Source organism: Bos javanicus, chromosome 5, assembly GCF_032452875.1.
Source record: "Bos javanicus breed banteng chromosome 5, ARS-OSU_banteng_1.0, whole genome shotgun sequence".
Taxonomy (NCBI): domain Eukaryota; kingdom Metazoa; phylum Chordata; class Mammalia; order Artiodactyla; family Bovidae; genus Bos; species Bos javanicus.
The window spans coordinates 113,979,619-113,996,155 of NC_083872.1; the positions used below are offsets into that span (position 1 = coordinate 113,979,619).

The 16,537-nt window shown below is 47.1% G+C and overlaps 1 long non-coding RNA gene across 1 annotated transcript; it reads left to right on the forward strand.

The window, feature by feature from the left end:
• The first annotated feature begins 514 nt into the window (after nucleotides 1-514).
• LOC133248486 (uncharacterized) lies at nucleotides 515-16,426 on the forward strand. Its single transcript, XR_009736728.1, has 3 exons — nucleotides 515-707; nucleotides 11,141-11,235; nucleotides 14,734-16,426. It is a non-coding gene; the product is annotated as an uncharacterized LOC133248486 (long non-coding RNA).
• Nucleotides 16,427-16,537: the final 111 nt, after the last annotated feature.

Consider the following 16,537-nt stretch of genomic DNA (forward strand, 5'->3'; position numbering starts at 1 on the left):
ATTCAATCCCAGGAATTCATCAGCTAATTGGCTATCCCCACCCGCCCCGACACCGTGTTTTCACTGGTGTGGACAGGATGACAAATGTGACCTTTCAGGTCCCAGAAAGTCTGCAGAAGGCTGGAATACTAACACCCCTGACACTGTTGTAGCCATGTGTTCCGGGAAACAAACTCACTCAGAAGGACAATGCAGATAGCGGAGTGCAGTTTATTACACTGGCAGGCCCAAGGCAGAGTCTCCTCTTAGCCAAGGACCCCGACCAGTTTTTGTAAAAAGCTTATATATCCTAAGTGTATGTGCCCAAACCCACCTCCCCAAATTCCCTGAAACTAGTCTGAACAAAAGAAAAGAGAGATACAAAGTTAATCCATGATTCATATGCCTTAAGCCTAGGTAGTTAACAGTGGACAATTATCAATAGGCCTGTGGTCATACCCCAATAACCATAATAGAATGTATGATTCTATTCGGTTACACAGATGATTAGGGTATTCTTATAGGAGACAGAGGGTCTAGGTATGAGCCCTGGGGCTCTTCCATGTTGGGGGGCAGAGGCGGGGTCTGGTTTTCCGGTTGATAAGTCGTTTCCACGGATACTGGGCATATAGCTCAGAGTCCACAGTCCAGCCCAAGATGGAGTCCTGCTTTCAGGAGGGAGCCTGTTCTGTTTCCTCCTTCACCACCACCCCCGTGGATAACCCCAGGTAAGGACTGTGTAAGTCCTATGTGAAGAAAGACTTAAGTAAAAAGACAGGCTTTATTCTTGAATGAGAAATCTAATCAACATCATTAAAATGCCCTTTTTTTTTCTTGAATCACTTACTCATTTAAAAAATCCAAACAGGATATTTAAAAATTAGTCAAATGACTCATCTAGAAGAGTAAATGTGTGAAAACAGCTAGGAAAATTCTGAAAAGGAAGAGTAATGAGGAAGGGAAGGACTGACTCTATTCGCTGTTAAAAGATGCAATGCTTGTTATTATAATTTTCCACAGCAATTGAGCACTTAATATGTTTCAGGCCCTGTTCCAACCGCTTTATAAAGACAAAAGCATTCGGTCTTCATTACAACACTTGTGGAAGTAGGGGCTTAACACAGCGACCCTTTTCTCCTGCAAAGGTTCAGATCCACTGAGAAGACAAGGAAGTCAGGGATCAATATATCCTTACTACTGATAGAAGCTGGATTAGAGGCTAAGGCAGAGGCAGGGCCAACAATGGGCTTCTTTTTTCTTTAATATTTATTTATTTGGCTGCACTGGGCCTTAGTTTTGGCATATGTGATCTGGTTGCCTGATCAGTGACTGAACTCAGGCAGCATTGGGAGCATGGAGTCTTAGCCACTCGATCACCAGGGAAGTCTCTGCATTTTTGTTTTTTTTAAGATTTTTTTTGCTGTGGTGGGTGTTTGTTGCTGTGCATGGGTTTTCTCTAGTTGTGGCGAGTGGGGGCCACCCTTCTTTGAGGTGCTCAGGCTTCTCACTGTGGTGGCTTTTCTTATGGAGCGGGGCTCTAGGGCATGTGGCCTCGGTCGTTGCAGCCCCTGGGCTCGAGAGCGCAGGCTGATCGGCTGTGGCACACGGGCTTAGTTGCTCCACGGCATTTGCAGTCTTCCCAGATCAGAAACTGAACCCGTGTCTCCTGCATGGACAGGCCAGTTCTGTACCACTGAGCCACCACGGGCTTTTTAAAGTAGAACTCCATCAAGGGAATGAACAGACAAGTCAGACACTGGGAGAAAATATTTGAAAAACACATATCTGATAACTTATATGCGAAATATACAAAGAACGCTTCTAACTCAGCAATGAAAAAAAAAAAAGAATGACCCAGTTTAAAATGGTTTAAAGATCTAGGCAGACACCTCACCAAAGACGATACACATTTAGCACGTAAGCATAGGAAAAGATGGCCAATATAATACATATTCAGTTCAGTCCCTCAGTTTAGGCAATTGCAAATTAAAATAGTGAGATACCACTACATACCTATTAAAATCCAAATGGCTAAGATCCAAGAAAACAGAAAAACAAAACAAAACCCACAGCTCCAAACACGGATGTGGAGGTGGAGCAACAGGAAGTCTCATTCATTGCTGGAGGGAATGCAAAGCAGCCTCAGCGATCACATGCCAAGGTTTTACTCAAAGGACTTGAAAACTTATATCCACACAAAAACCTGTACATGGATATTTATAGCAGTGTTATGATTCCATAATTTATTAATATTAAATTGTTAATTTCATAATGTTTTCATAATTGTTGAAACCTAAAAAGCAGCCATGACGTCCTTCCATAGGTGAATGGTAGTGAAATATACATCCATAAAGCGGAATATTATTCAGCACTAAAATGAAATTTTGGTATCAAGCCGCAAAAAAAGATGTCGAGTAACTTCAAACTATCAATTAGTTAAAGAAGTCAGTCTGGAAAGGCTATTTACTGTATGATTGCAGCTATATGACATTCTGGAAAAGGCAAAACTACACAGAGAGTAAAAAGATCAAGGCCTAGGGTGCTAGGGGAGCAGGGAGAAGGATGAACAGTGGATGTTCAGAGCAGTGAACGTGTTCTGTGTGATTCCATAATGGTGGACCCCTGACACGCATTTGTCTAGCTCAGCACTGTGCAACACCAATTGTGGACTCTTGTAAATTGTGTTTATGTGTGTGTATGTGTGCTCAGTCACTCAGTCGTGTCCGACTCTTTACAACCCTATGGACTGTAGCCCTCCACGTTCTTCTATCCCTGGGATTCTTTAGGCAAGAACACTGGAGTGGGTTGCCATGTCCTCCTCCAGGGGATCTTCCCAACCCAGGGATCGAACCTGCCTCTCATTATGTCCCCTGCATTGCAGGTGGGTTCTTTACCACTAGCGCCACCTGGGAAGGCCTGTCCAGTGCAGAGTGGACATCAATGGAACCATCTGAGAGTCCAGAAACAGAACAAAGGATACAGGTGGCATTTCAAATCGAGGAGGAAAGATGATGAATCAGTCAATAAAGAGGTTGGGGGACATTACTGAGTCCACCACAGTCTGTCACATGACCTAAAATTCCACCCAACATAGCCCCTTCTCGCTGAGTTAAGGTGCAGTCATGCTGCAGCTGCTGCTAAGTTGATTTAGTTGTGTCCGACTCTGTGTGACCCCATGGACGGCAGCCCACCAGGCTCCCCCGTCCCTGGGATTCTCCAGCAAGAACACTGGATTCTTGCCTGGAGAATGCCAGGGACGAGGGAGCAGTCACGCTAGTCATTATCAACCCCACTCTTACAGCAGTGCTAACTTATTCCCTAGTCTGTTGCCAGGGGCCTGGCTCATGAGTGGGTTATGTGTGAGTAGGCAGTGGAAGGGCCTAGTCTGCAAGGTGGGCATCCCTGGAGGATTCTGGGAAATACCAATACTACCCCTGCCCTCACTTCCCAGGTGGCTCAGGGGTAAAGAACCTGCCAATGCAGGAGATACAGGAGACTCTGATTATATCCCTGGGTCAGGAAGATTCCCCTGGAGGGGGAAACGGCAACCCACTCCAGTATCTTTGTCTGGGAAATCCCCTGGTTAGAGGAGCCTGGTGGGCTACAGTCCCTGGGGTCAGACAGGACAGAGGGACTGAGCAGGCGCGCACCCCTGCCCTGCAGCTAACCTGAGCAGCAAGAAGGATTGAGGGGGGAGGCAAGGCCTGGGGACCACCATCTGGGGATGACCCAGGCGAGGTGAGGTGGGCAGAAGGGTGGGCCATACTTCCAGATAGGGCGCTGTGGACGCGTTTGAGCAGGCACAGGTGAATGTGTGTGGGCGCCTGTCGTGGGTGCCCAGAGTGTGCCCTTGTCACCCAGGGGAGTGGGGGGGCGGTCAGAGACAAAAGGCCGGATCTTGGCGGATTCACATCTGCCTTCCCGGTCGGCCGCTCCTTCTCCAGTGTTCACCAGGAGGCGCCCGGTCTGATTCAAGACCTACAGTCGTGGATTCTGGGAAGAGGTTGGGCGGGGGGCTCTCAGGGGCGCACCCGGCCAGTGATCAGACTTAGGGGCGCTTCGAGCTAGGGAACGTGCTCGCTGGGAGGCTCTGGCCTGCAGGGGGCGGCCTCGGGCCAGGAAAGGGCTCCCTGCGGCCACACGGGTCCTGCGGTCTCTGCCTCCACCCACGTGGCCGCCCCTGGGGGCGGGCGGGGGGTGGGGGGTCCATAGGGGGGATGGGGCTGACCCGCCGCGCCCCAGGTCCCCGCCGCTCCAGCTGTTCCGGTTCGTTCAGCGTCTGTCTGTCGGAGCCTGCGGACCTCTCGATGGGGAGGGGAGAGGACGCTGGACCCGAGGGCTGTGGGGCTCTGGGGAAACTGTCCCCGGGAGGGGTGCACGGCCAAGGGGGCTGCTGAGGAGGCCTGGCAGGACGCGGGTTAAATACGTGGAGGAAGGGTTCCAGGCCGGGGGAACAGCCCTGAGGTTGCGAGATCTGGGGGTCGGGGGGCCCTAAACCAGGGCGGGAGAGGCTGGCTGGGGCGCCGATGAGGGGCAGGGGTCCTCCTGCCGAGGCCTGCGTCCTCCGCCCCGCGGCCGTCGTCGAGGGCTCCCGCAGGCGCCTCCGAAACCCCTCATCTGCCTCCCAGGAGGCAGCACTGAGCCCCCCGGCGCTCAGGACAAAAATCCTCGTCCTGTCCCCCCTCCAGCGCCTTCCCGCGTCGGCCTTTCTCCGGTTTATTGCCCCGCTGCGCTCAGCTCGTCTAGCCGGGTCCCCCTAGTTCTGCGCCCCTGGTTCTCCGGAGGTCGGTGGGATGGAGAGCTTGCACGGAGGCCGCGCTGGGGTCCGCGGGGCGGGACCTGTGGACGGCTCGCCGCTGGGCGTCCCCACCTGGCGGGTTCATGTAGCTCAGAGCCGGACACAAAGAACGTTCTTCATCCGCGTGAGCCTTTCCGAATTGCAATCTCCCCCCGCCCCAAAACCTCCCGTAGGTGCCAGTCCACCCCGCCTCTGACTTCCACACTCTGGACTTTTCTTCCGTGCCTTTCCACTTCCCTTCCTTCCAAACAGACTACATCCTTTGACTAAAAAATCCAGAAAAGACACCCAGCCCTTGCTGTCTGCTACCCATTAGGAACTTTTAACACTCCCTTCCCGGCAATTTCTGTTTCTTGACGAAATTCCAGCCATATAGCACCTTAAACCCAAAGGACCCAATAATGGTGCACCAGCCAGCTGGGGGTGAGGTCCTGAGGGTCTCCAAGTCCAGCCTTCCCCCCTGCCCCCGCACTCCCCCTCTACCCCCACCTCCATCCTCCTAGGCAGGTGCAGGTGCCGAGCCCACTGGGAGGGTGGGGCGTTCCTGAACCAACATTTCCCAGGGGACTCACTGCAACACTTGAACAGGTGAGACCTGAGCCAGAAGGTTCAAGCTACTGCAGAACCTCCCATCATCTCAGGCCACTTGTCCTCCTGGCCATTGGTGACAGCGGCCACCTGTGCCTTCTGTGAAATCCTGCTGGGTTGGGGCAGAATCCTAAAGAGGGGGATGTGACTGAGGACAGAGAGAAAGCCTGGGCCTGCCTTTGACACTGCCTTTGACCTTGAGTTTGTTACTTAACTTCCTGAGCCTCAGTTTCCTCACCTGTAAAATGAGAATAATTGTACCCATTCTGTCTCTGGCAACCTTTTTAATACCTCTGAGCTTCAATTTTCTCATCTGTAAAATGAGGTTAATTATAGCCTTTTCTTATGGTTTTACAATGAATCCCATTCATCTGTTCATTAGATGATTCGGCTGATGATGAAAGGAGAATGTTTGCTATTTGCCTGACACTGTGCACATACCTTAACTCATCCATTCCTTCGACCACTCTGGGAGGAAGACGGCTATATTACCACCATTCCACAGATGAGGAAACTGAGGCCACCTACTCACTCAGTCTACTCACAAGTGTCTGCTTTTATCCAACCTTGGCTACCTACTGGGGTCCTAGTTTTTTCTTCAGATTTTATTTTCAGTTAATTAATTTTTATTTTTATTGGATTATAGTTGCTTTACAATGTGTTAGCTTCTGCTGTACAGCTCTGCATATTATACTTATATCCTGTTTTTTTTATTTCCTTCCCATTTAGGTCACCACAGAGCCCGAGTAGAGTTCCCCATGCTGCACAGGCCGTTCTTACTGTTTTATATGTACTATTGTATGTATGTCAGCCCAAGCTCTCAATTCTTTCCCCCACTCCCTTTCCTCTTGGTGTCCATATGTTTGTTCTCTATGTCTATGCCTCTGTTTCTGCTTTGCAAATAAGTTCATCTACATCCTTTTTCTAGATTCCACATGTATGTGTTAATATATGATGTTTGTTTTTCTTGGGGTCCTATTTTCTTCAGCATCCAATAGCAATCTCCTCACGGTTCTTTAAGCTTCACTAACAGTTTCCTCGAGGCCCTTCCTACCATCTGGTTCCCAAACCAGTGCCACATGTTTAAAGTTTTTATTTCAACAGCATCCTAGTTGTACATATCAATTTGCCTTCTGGTCATCTATTGCTATGTGTTTCACTGGTGGCTCAGTGGTAAAGAATCTGCCTACAACGCAGGAGATGGGGATTTGATCCCTAGGTCAGGAAGATGCCCTGGATAAGGAAATGGCAACCCACTTCCGTATCCTTGCCTGGAAAATCCCATGGACAGAGGAGCCTGGCGGGCTACAGTCCATGGGGTCACGAAAGAGGCAGACACAGCTTAGTGCTTAAACAACAACATCTGTTGCTGCATTAAAAACCACCCCAAATTTAGCAGCTTAAAAGAGCAATCATTTCTTGCTCACAGTTTGCAATTTCATAGACTCGGCAGGATCATCCCTCAGCTCTACATGGCATCAACAGGGATAGCTCAGAAAATCCCCTTCCCACAGGGCTCCCTCACGAGGCTGGGAGCTCAGTGGAGACTGTTGGATGAGCTAGGAGCCTAGTTATCATCCGTGCGGGCTTGTCCAGGCAGCTGCTTAGGCTTCCTCACAGCATGGCATTCAGGTACAAGAGGGGAAAAGTAGAAACTGCCTGTTTTCTTAAACGTCAGGCCCACAGTGGCACGCCCAGAGCTTCTGCTGGGTCCTGGTCCCATCCAGACTCAAGGGTTAGATGTAAGCTTCAGGTCTTGATGGAGGAGGGGCCTGTGTGTATTGGGGGCTGGGACTGTTTGGGGTCATCTTTGGAGACTACCACATCTCTGATTTTACAGATGAGGAAACTGAGTCACGAGCAGGTAGGTAACTTGCCCAAAGCCATTTGCCTTGTGAGAGGAGAGCGCAGAATCAAGCCGAAGCAGTCCAGAGTCCACCAACAGCCAAGTCCAAAAGCCATTACATTTTTTTCTTGAGATGTGATTTTGGCATTAACAACAAAGTGGAACTGTGCCCAAGATGCTAGCGAATTCCAAATAAAACAAAATGTGACATTCTTCATGCTTCAGCACAATGAATTCTGGACATTTGTGTCATAAAATGACTTGCATTTTTCCATAGGAGCCCTCTGTGGCAGACATGGCCAGTTCCTCCCTAATACCCATTTCTCTATCTTATATAGCAACAGATTTTTTGGTTGGGCACCTGGCTTCCCAACTAACAACTGTTTTTGTGTTTTTTTTCCCCCAGTTCCCCTTGAGAGCAGAAGTGATGAGACTGATCTCTGGGTCAGGTCTGCTGGCTGAGTATGGGTGCAATGGCAGGAGCTGGAGCAACTGCTTTGGACCGCGAGATGAAAACTGAGTGTGAATGGACAGAGTAGCCAAAGCCTGGGCCGTTTGAATGAATTTGGGGAGTGGGTAAATCCTTGAGCCCTAACTTCCCACCTCTGGCCTCTTACCTAAGAGAAAAAAATCTGCCTTCTTTTGTTGTTCAATCACTCAGTTGTGTCCAGCTCTTTGCGACCCTGTGGACTGCACCATGCCAGGCTTCCCTGTCCTTCGCCATCTTCCAGAGTGTACTCAGACTCATGTCCATTGAGTCGGTGACGCCATCTAACCATCTCATCCTCTGTCGTCCCCTTCTCCTCCTGCCCTCAATCTTTCCAAGCATCAGGGTCTTTTCCAGTGAGTCAGCTCTTCACATCAGGTGGCCAAAGTATTGGAGCTTCCACTTCAGCATCAATTCTTCCAATGAATATTCAGGGTTGATTTCCTCTAGGATGGACTGGTTTGATCTCCTTGCTGTCTAAGGGTTTCTCAAGAGTTTACCTTCTTTAAGCCATTGTTAACGCCAGTGTTTTTTTTTCACATATCAAATCATGGTAATTTATAGACAATCCAAATGGAAGGGAAAATGCTTGTCCAGGGATGTAACAGCTGGGCCAATAGGTCTACAGTAACTTTCAGTCTTGAAATTCTGTGGCTTTTTGATGAGAAAGGGCTGGGCTGGGCTGAAGGCTTCCAGCAGTTTCTTGGCTCTGGACTGGATGCTGATCTTGTCTTCCTTTTCTTGGTGTGAATATTTTCTCTCAACCTCGGTTCTGACCTTCTGTAATTGAACTAGGGGTTGGAGTATATTTAAAACCCAAATGGAAAGTAAGAAGCTGTTTGCAAATGAATTTTCCTTTCAGTCTCTCTGGGAAGTAGGGACAGTTGATGATCATTTTGCAATAGCCAGAAATCTATTTTGTGAAATGCTGGTTTTTGTTTGTTTTTTTCTCTGCCAAAACATTGCAAAGTAATTGGAGGTTTCATGAACTCTGATTTAAAAAAAAAAAAAAAGTTTGTTTTTCCAGTATGGCTAGGATGTGGAGTTTCCTGGTGAAGAAATAGTCAGGTTTATTTGGCTTCTCTTAGGTTTCTGGTTAGGTGGGGACTTTCCTGGGACAGGGAACAGAATGGGGAGGCTCAGGGGTTGGGGGAGACGAATGCAGATGTGAAAGGGGAGGTGGGGTTGCCAGGAGATGGAGCCTGGAGCCGCAGCATGGTGAGGCTAAGGCAGAGGCAGAAATGGAAGAGAGGGTGACGGCAGCATTGGCTGAGAACAGAGGTCTGAGGGCAGGGAAGCCAGGTAGCTGGTTCCAGGGGCACAGTCCCCATGCTGGCCTTTCTCTGATCTTATCCAGGGGGACTCACCTCGCATGCTTCATCAGGAGTCAGACTGGCCAAACACGGAAGTGGAAAGACGAATGTCAAAATGACATTGACTACAAATGAATCATCCCGATTTAGAAGGTGTTTCCAGATCTTGCGAAGTGGGGTCAACATACACCCTTCCTCAAAGGCTGAATGTGGAGTACATGAGTTAGCGTATAAGAAGTGCTTAGGTGGCGCTAGTGGTAAAGAAGCTGCTGCCAGTGCAGGAAACGTAAGAGACGGCGGGTTTGATCCCTGGCTTGGGAAGATCCCCTGGAGGAGGGCATGGCAACCCACTCTGGTATTCTTGCATGGAGAATCGCATGGACAGGGGAGCCTAGAGGGCTACAGTCCATAAATTGCAGAGTCAGACACAACTGAAGTGACTTAGCATGCCATGATAGTGCTTGGCTGAGAACAAGGGCTGGAAAATGTTAGCAGCCACTGCCACTACCGTCATCAATCATACCATTATCATTGTCATCATCCTTCCTTCCCCCGCCCCTGTTTAAACAGACAGTTATTCACTGGAGTCAGCTGTGGTCTTTCAGACCAAGAAAGTTTTGTCATGAGAGAGTTCCATGCTGCTTTAAAAACAGTGAATTGCTAAAGGCAAATAGTGAGCTGTTTCGATTTCCCTGAAGTTTGAGGACCTTCTGGTTTGGGACTTCTGGCCTTTAAGCACAAGTCAGCCTTGACACATATCTGTTGGATGGCTTTCAAATTCCTGACCTGGCCTCACACTTCCCATCACCTTTTTTATTATCATTTCTAAAAACTTAATTGTGGTAAAATATGCATAACATATAATGTATGTTTTTACATTTAAAAATAATTTTTTTTTGGCCGCAAGGCATATGGGGTCTTAGTTGGACCAAGGATTGAACCCACTCCCTCTGCATTGGAAGCGTGGAGTCTTGACAGCTGGACCACCAGGGAAGTCCCCTCTCAGGCATTTTTAAGTATAAAGTTCGGTGATGTTTGGTACAGGCTTCCCAGGTGGCTCAGTGGTAAAGAACCCACCTGCCAATGCAGGAGATTCGAGTTCAATCCCTGGGTCAGGAAGATCCCTTGGAGAAGGAAATGGCAACCCACTCCAGTATTCTTGCCTGGAAAATCCCATGGACAGAGGAGCTTGCCTGGTGGGCGTCAGTCCATGGGGTTGCAAAAGACTCATCACGACTCAGCAACCGAACAACAACAATAATTTTTCAGTCCATTCACATTGTTTTGGTTCATCATCATTTCCATTTTGAATATTATCTTGCAGGATCTTGATGGTAAAATTCTCTCTCTCTCAGCCATCACTATTCAATCCTTGTTTCCTTTCCAGTAAAATGAACTCTTCCTAAACATTTCAGCTGGGGTGGGGGTGGGAGTGAGGTGGGGATGGGGTTCCCGTCTCACTCATGACTTTAAAGCAAGCTGGGGTCACAGCTGCTGCTCCTCTGCCCCTGTCCTGCTTGATAGTTGGGCGAGAAAGACTGGGCATGCTTCATCTACAAGCCAGGGAGGACTGGGCCCTTAGTAACCTATTGTCTCTAAGATACTTTGCCACTCAGAAACAGCTGGTTCGGGACTTCCCTGGTGGTCCAGTGGCTAAGAATACAGCTGCCAATGCAGGGAACACAGGTTCGATCCCTGTTCAGGAAGATCCCACATCCCAGGGGCAGCTAAACCCGTATGCCATGTTCTCCTGATGCCTGCATGCTCTAGAGCCCGTGCTCTGCAGCAAGAGAAGCCTCTGCAATAAGAAGACCCCACTCTCTGCAGCCAGAGAAAGCCCGAGCACAGCAGCAAAGACCCAGCATGGCCAAAAATAAATAAATAAAAATTTTTTTTTAAATATAAAAGAAACAGCTGGTCAAAGAGAGTGGGGCATGACCCATACCATGAAGATTCAAGGGATGACAAGTTGGGAAGCAACCCCTGAAAAACGGGGTCCTGACTTTAGAGGCTACACTGTCTGTGAATCAGAGACCAACATATCCTGTAACAAAACACACAGTCAGGAATCATGACTATAGCTGGCAATCGCTCACAGAATTTTTGTTTGCTTTTCCTACAACTTGCAGGGGGAGTGTTTCCAACAGTGGACAGATCAATGGTTTCACTGAATTGGAAGCTGGGACTGCCACAAGGCCTTGCTAGTCTCATCCCTGAGACCAAGGTAAACAGATAAAGTAAATATATATAACATATAAAACATAAATTATATACCTAAAAATAGTATTATTATTACCTTAGCATTTGCCCCATTGTTTTTTCTTTTTTACAGTATATTCACAGAATTAGGCAGCCATCATTACTAATTTTAGAACATTTTCATCATTCCAAAAAGAACCACTGTTTCTATTAGCAGTCACTTTCCTTCCTTACTCCCTCCAGCCCCTGGCAACCACTAATCTATTTTCTGTCTCTATGGATTTGCCTATTTGGTACATTCTATATAAACAGTATCATATGATTCTATTAGAATCGTATGAATCTATTCATAACGATTCTAAAGCCTTTTCTGTCTGGCTCTTTTCACTCCTCATGTTTTCAAAGTTCATCTGTGTTATATCATGTGGCAGTACTTCCTTCCGTTTTATTGCAGGATAATATTCCATTGTATGGACCTACCCATTCATCAGTCGGTGGATATTTGGCTTGTTATCACCTTTGGCTATAATGATGATACTGCTATAAACAGTCATGTATGTGGGACTTCCCTGGTGGTCCAGTGGCTAAGACTCTGTGCTCCCAATGCCTGGGGCCTGGGTTATATGTCTGGTTGGGGAACTAGATCCCATGTGCTGCAACTAAGATCCGGCACAGCCAAAAAAAAGAACACTCATATACGTGTTTTTGTGTGGATACATGTTTTCAGCTCTCTTGGGTATATGCAGGTAAAGGGAGTTTCTGGGTCATGAGGTGCCTCCATGCTTAGCTTTTTGGGGAATTTCCCAACTGTTTTCCAAAGTGGCTACACTGTTTTATGTCCCCCAGCCATGTATGACATCTCTCTGACACTTGTCATTGTCTCATCTCTCTGATTATAGCCATCCTAGGGGGTTTCTAGAAAAACATCTATTTCTGCTTTATTGAGTATGCCAAAGCCTTTGACTGTGTGGATCACAATAAACTGTGGAAAATTCTGAAAGAGATGGAAATACCAGACCACCTGACCTGCCTCTTGAGAAACCTATATGCAGGTCAGGAAGCAACAGTGAGAACTGGACATGGAACAACAGACTGGTTCCAAATAGGAAAAGGAGTTCGTCAAGGCTGTATATTGTCCCCCTGCTTATTTAACTTCTATGCAGAGTACATCAGGAGAAACGCTGGGCTGGAGGAAACACAAGGTGGAATCAAGATTGCCGGGAGAAATATCAATAACCTCAGATATGCAGATGACACCACCCTTATGGCAGAAAGTGAAGAGGAACTAAAGAGCCTCTTGATGAAAGTGGAAGAGGAGGAGTGAAAAAGTTGGCTTAAAGCTCAACATTCAGAAAACGAAGATCATGGCATCCGGTCCCACCACTTCATGGGAAATAGATGGGGAAACAGTGGAAACGGTCAGACTTTCTTTTTCTGGTCTCCAAAATCACTGCAGATGGTGACTTCAGCCATGAAATTAAAAGATGCTTACTTCTTGGAAGGAAGGTTATGACCAACCTAGAAAGCATATTAAAAAGCAGAGACATTACTTTGTCAACAAAGGTCTGTCTAGTCAAGGCTATGGTTTTTCCAGTGGTCATGTATGGATGTGAGAGTTGGACTGTGAAGAAAGCTGAGCACTGAAGAATTGATGTTTTTGAACTGTGGTGTTGGAGAAGATTCTTGAGAGTCCCTTGGACTGCAAGGAGATCCAACCAGTCCATTCTGAAGGAGATCAGTCCTGGGTGTTCATTGGAAGGACTGATGTTGAAACTGAAACTCCAATACTTAGGGTCTTTTCTAATGAGTCAGTTCTTCACATCAGGTGACCAGATGCTGGGAAAGATTGAGGGCAGGAGAAGGGGACGACAGAGGATGAGATGGTTGAATGGCATCACCGACTCAATGGACATGGATTTAGGTGGACTCCGGGAGTTGGTGATTGACAGGGAGACCCGGCGTGCTGCGGTTCACAGGGTCACAAAGAGTCGGACACAACTGAGCGACTGAACTGAACTGAAGTGGGTGTGAAGCTGGTATCTCACTGTGGCTTTGGTTCCATTCCCCAAATGATTAATGACGTTGAACATCTTCTTATGTACTTTTTGGTCATTGTATATCTTCCTTGGAGAAATGTTTTAATTCCATTATCCATTTTTAATTGCTTTTTATTGTTGCTTTTTAGTTGTGAGAATTCTTTATATATTCCAGATACAAGTGCCCTATCAGATATATGATTGATAAAAATTCATAATCGATTCCAGGGAATTCCATGCTGGTCCGGTGGTTGTGCTTCCACCGCACAGGGCACAGAGCTCCATCCCTGGCCGAGGAGCTAAGATCCTACAAGCCATGCAGTAGGAACCTACAAGCCCTGCCCCCCTCCACTGAAAAAATAAATTATTCCATTCTGTGGGTTCTCTTTTTTTTTTTTTTTGCTGCACCAGGCAGCTTGTGGGATCTTAGTTCCTTGACCAGGGACCTCAGCAGTGAAAGTGCAGAGTCCTGACTAACCACTGGACTGCCAGGGAGTTTGATCTTTTCCCTTCATTGATGGTGTCCTTTTGAAACATAAGAACAAATTTAATTTTAATGAAGCCCAATTTAACTATTTTTTTTCTTTAGTCACTTGTGCTTTTAGTGTCATATTTAAACCACTGCTTAATCCAAACTGGTAAGGATTAAATCCTGTTTTCTTGTGAGTCTTATAGTTTTAACCCTTACATGACAATACATTTTGAATTGGTTTTCAAATATGATGTGTGTGGGGAGGTCCAACTTCACTCGTTTGCATGTGGATATCCAGTTTTCTAGCACCACATGTTGAGAAAACTATTTTCCTCCATTGAATTGTCTTGCTACCCATGTAAAAGTAATTGAGCATAAGTATAAGGGTTTATTTCTGGGCTCTTCAGGCAGCAGTGACGCTTAGTCCCAGTTGTAGATTTTTCTCCAAACTCTGCATCCCACCTCCTCAGACTCTGGCCTCAGCTGACTGGCGGCCCATCTTCAGAGGCCTGGGGCTGAGTCAATGAGATCCTTCCTCCAAGCTCCTGAGGCAGAAACACCAGAAGAGCTCATTTGCCTGGGCTGAAGAAACTAGCTCATCCCAGGTCATTTCTTCAGGGACAGCCTGTCTCCAGTGACAGATCAATGTGGACCATAAGGACCTAGAAACTTGCCCCAGCTCAGGACAGCTCTGCAAGTCCATCTCAGCATCAGAGTGTTGCCTGAGCCTTGTAAAGGGACTGCATCACAGTTCAGCTTTTCCTTTAGTTAAGTTGTCCTCTACATTCTTAGAAATGATTAGAAGTAGAAATATCACATGCCCTGAGGGTGATTCTCAACAGGTCTTATAGGTCAATTTGGTCATTCCACTCCCTCTGCTAGTAATTGGAGCAGGAATGGACACGTAATGCTATTCTGGCCAAGGAGAGTTAGAGGAAGTCAGTTGGAGAAGGGGATTTCTGAGTTTTCATAGACGCAAGGAAGGAACATTCTCTTTTCTGCCTTTTTGCTTTAGTGCCTAAGGGTGTGATGCTGGAGTAGTGGCAGCCATCTTGAGACCATGAGGGAACAAGCCTGAGACTATACTGGATCCTTGAAGACATGAAGACATTGGTGAGCTACTGAATTAATCAACCTTGGAGAAACCCTATCACCAGACTCCTTGTTGCTTGTGGTTGACATTGTTAACTGTCCTCTCGTGACCATTCTTCCTGTCATCCTTCTAGTAATAAAACGTATTGAGTTTTAGTTGGACATCTGGGAGCCCCAGTTGCAAACTACCCTTTCTAGCATCCTTGGCAGTTGGGTGTGGTCATGTGACTAAGTCCAGGCCGATGGGACATACACAGAAGTGATTCCTACAATTTCTGTATTATTTCCTTAAGGATGTTTGCCTTCACACTACTATATATAAAATAGACAACTGATAAGGACCTATTGTACTCTACTCAATAATCTGTAATGACCTACATGGGAAAAGAATCTAAAAGAGTGGATATATGTATATGTGGGTTTCCCTCGTGGTTCAGACAGTAAAGAATCACTTTCACTTTTCATGCTTATGTATACAACTCATTCACTTTGCTGTGCAGTAAAACTAACATTTCCCACATGGCTCTAGTGGTGAAGAATCCGCCTGCCAGTGCAGGAGACATAAGAGATGCAGGTTTGATTCCTGGGTCAGGAAGATCCACTGGAGGAGGAAATGGCAACCCACTCCAGTATTCTTGCCTGGAGAATCCCATGGACAGAGGAACTTGGAGGACTACAGTCCATAGGGTTGCAAAGAATCAGACACCACTGAATAGACTTAGCAGGCAGAAAGTAACACAGCATTGTAAACCAACTATACTTTAAAAAAACAGACATTTGCCTTGGGCACTCTCTTCCCTTGTTCCCACTAGCTGGAAAATTGCAACAGCTAGAGTCCTTTGGAGCCTCAGTGGTAAAGAATCTGCCTGCAATGCAGGAATCACAGGTTTGACCCCTGGGTCGAAAAGATCTCCTGGAGGAGGAAATGGCAACCCACTCCACTATTCTTGCCTGGATAATCCCATGGACAGAAGAGCCTGGTGGGCTACAGTCCATGGGGACGCAGAGTCAGACATTGACTGAAGCGACTTAGCATACATGTAGTCTTTTGGAAGCCCCATCGGCCTTGGCACACTCACCTTGGAGCAATGATTTGAGAGAGAAACAATCTTTTACTTTATTTAAGTGACTTTATTTTGGGGTCTTTTTGTTACAGTAGCTTCTCAAGTACCTTAGCCAATATATCATGTGGGATAATAAATGCCCTCTTGGGACTTACCTGGTGGTCCAGTGGTTAAGAATCCACCTAGCAATGCAAGGCATTTGGGTTTGATCCCTGGTCGGGGAACTAAGATCCCATATGCCTTGGAGCAGCTAAGCCCGTGTACCACAACTAGAGAGTCTGTGTGTTGCAGAGAAAGATCCCACACGATACAACGAAGATGTCTCGTGTTGCAACTAAGACCTAATGCAGCCAAACAAACAAATAAATAAACACTGTGCAAAAAAAAAAGTGCCCTCCTGATTTCAGCCACCTGCGTTGTTTCTAGCAGCCAGGACCTCCTCTCTGATCTTTCTTCCTTGGAAGTTGGTGGGTGCTGGTGCTGAGTTCCAGTTTTTGTTGGTGGTGGACTACATCTGCAAGGAATGTCTTCCTGTTTGAGGGTGCCTCTTCCCGACATCCCAGCAGTCTCACCTACCACCTTTCCCTCCTGCTTCTGCTCCCAGCCCAGGGAAGGGGATGACCTCCCCGACCCCCACTGCAGAGCCTAGATTGCACTTGAGTC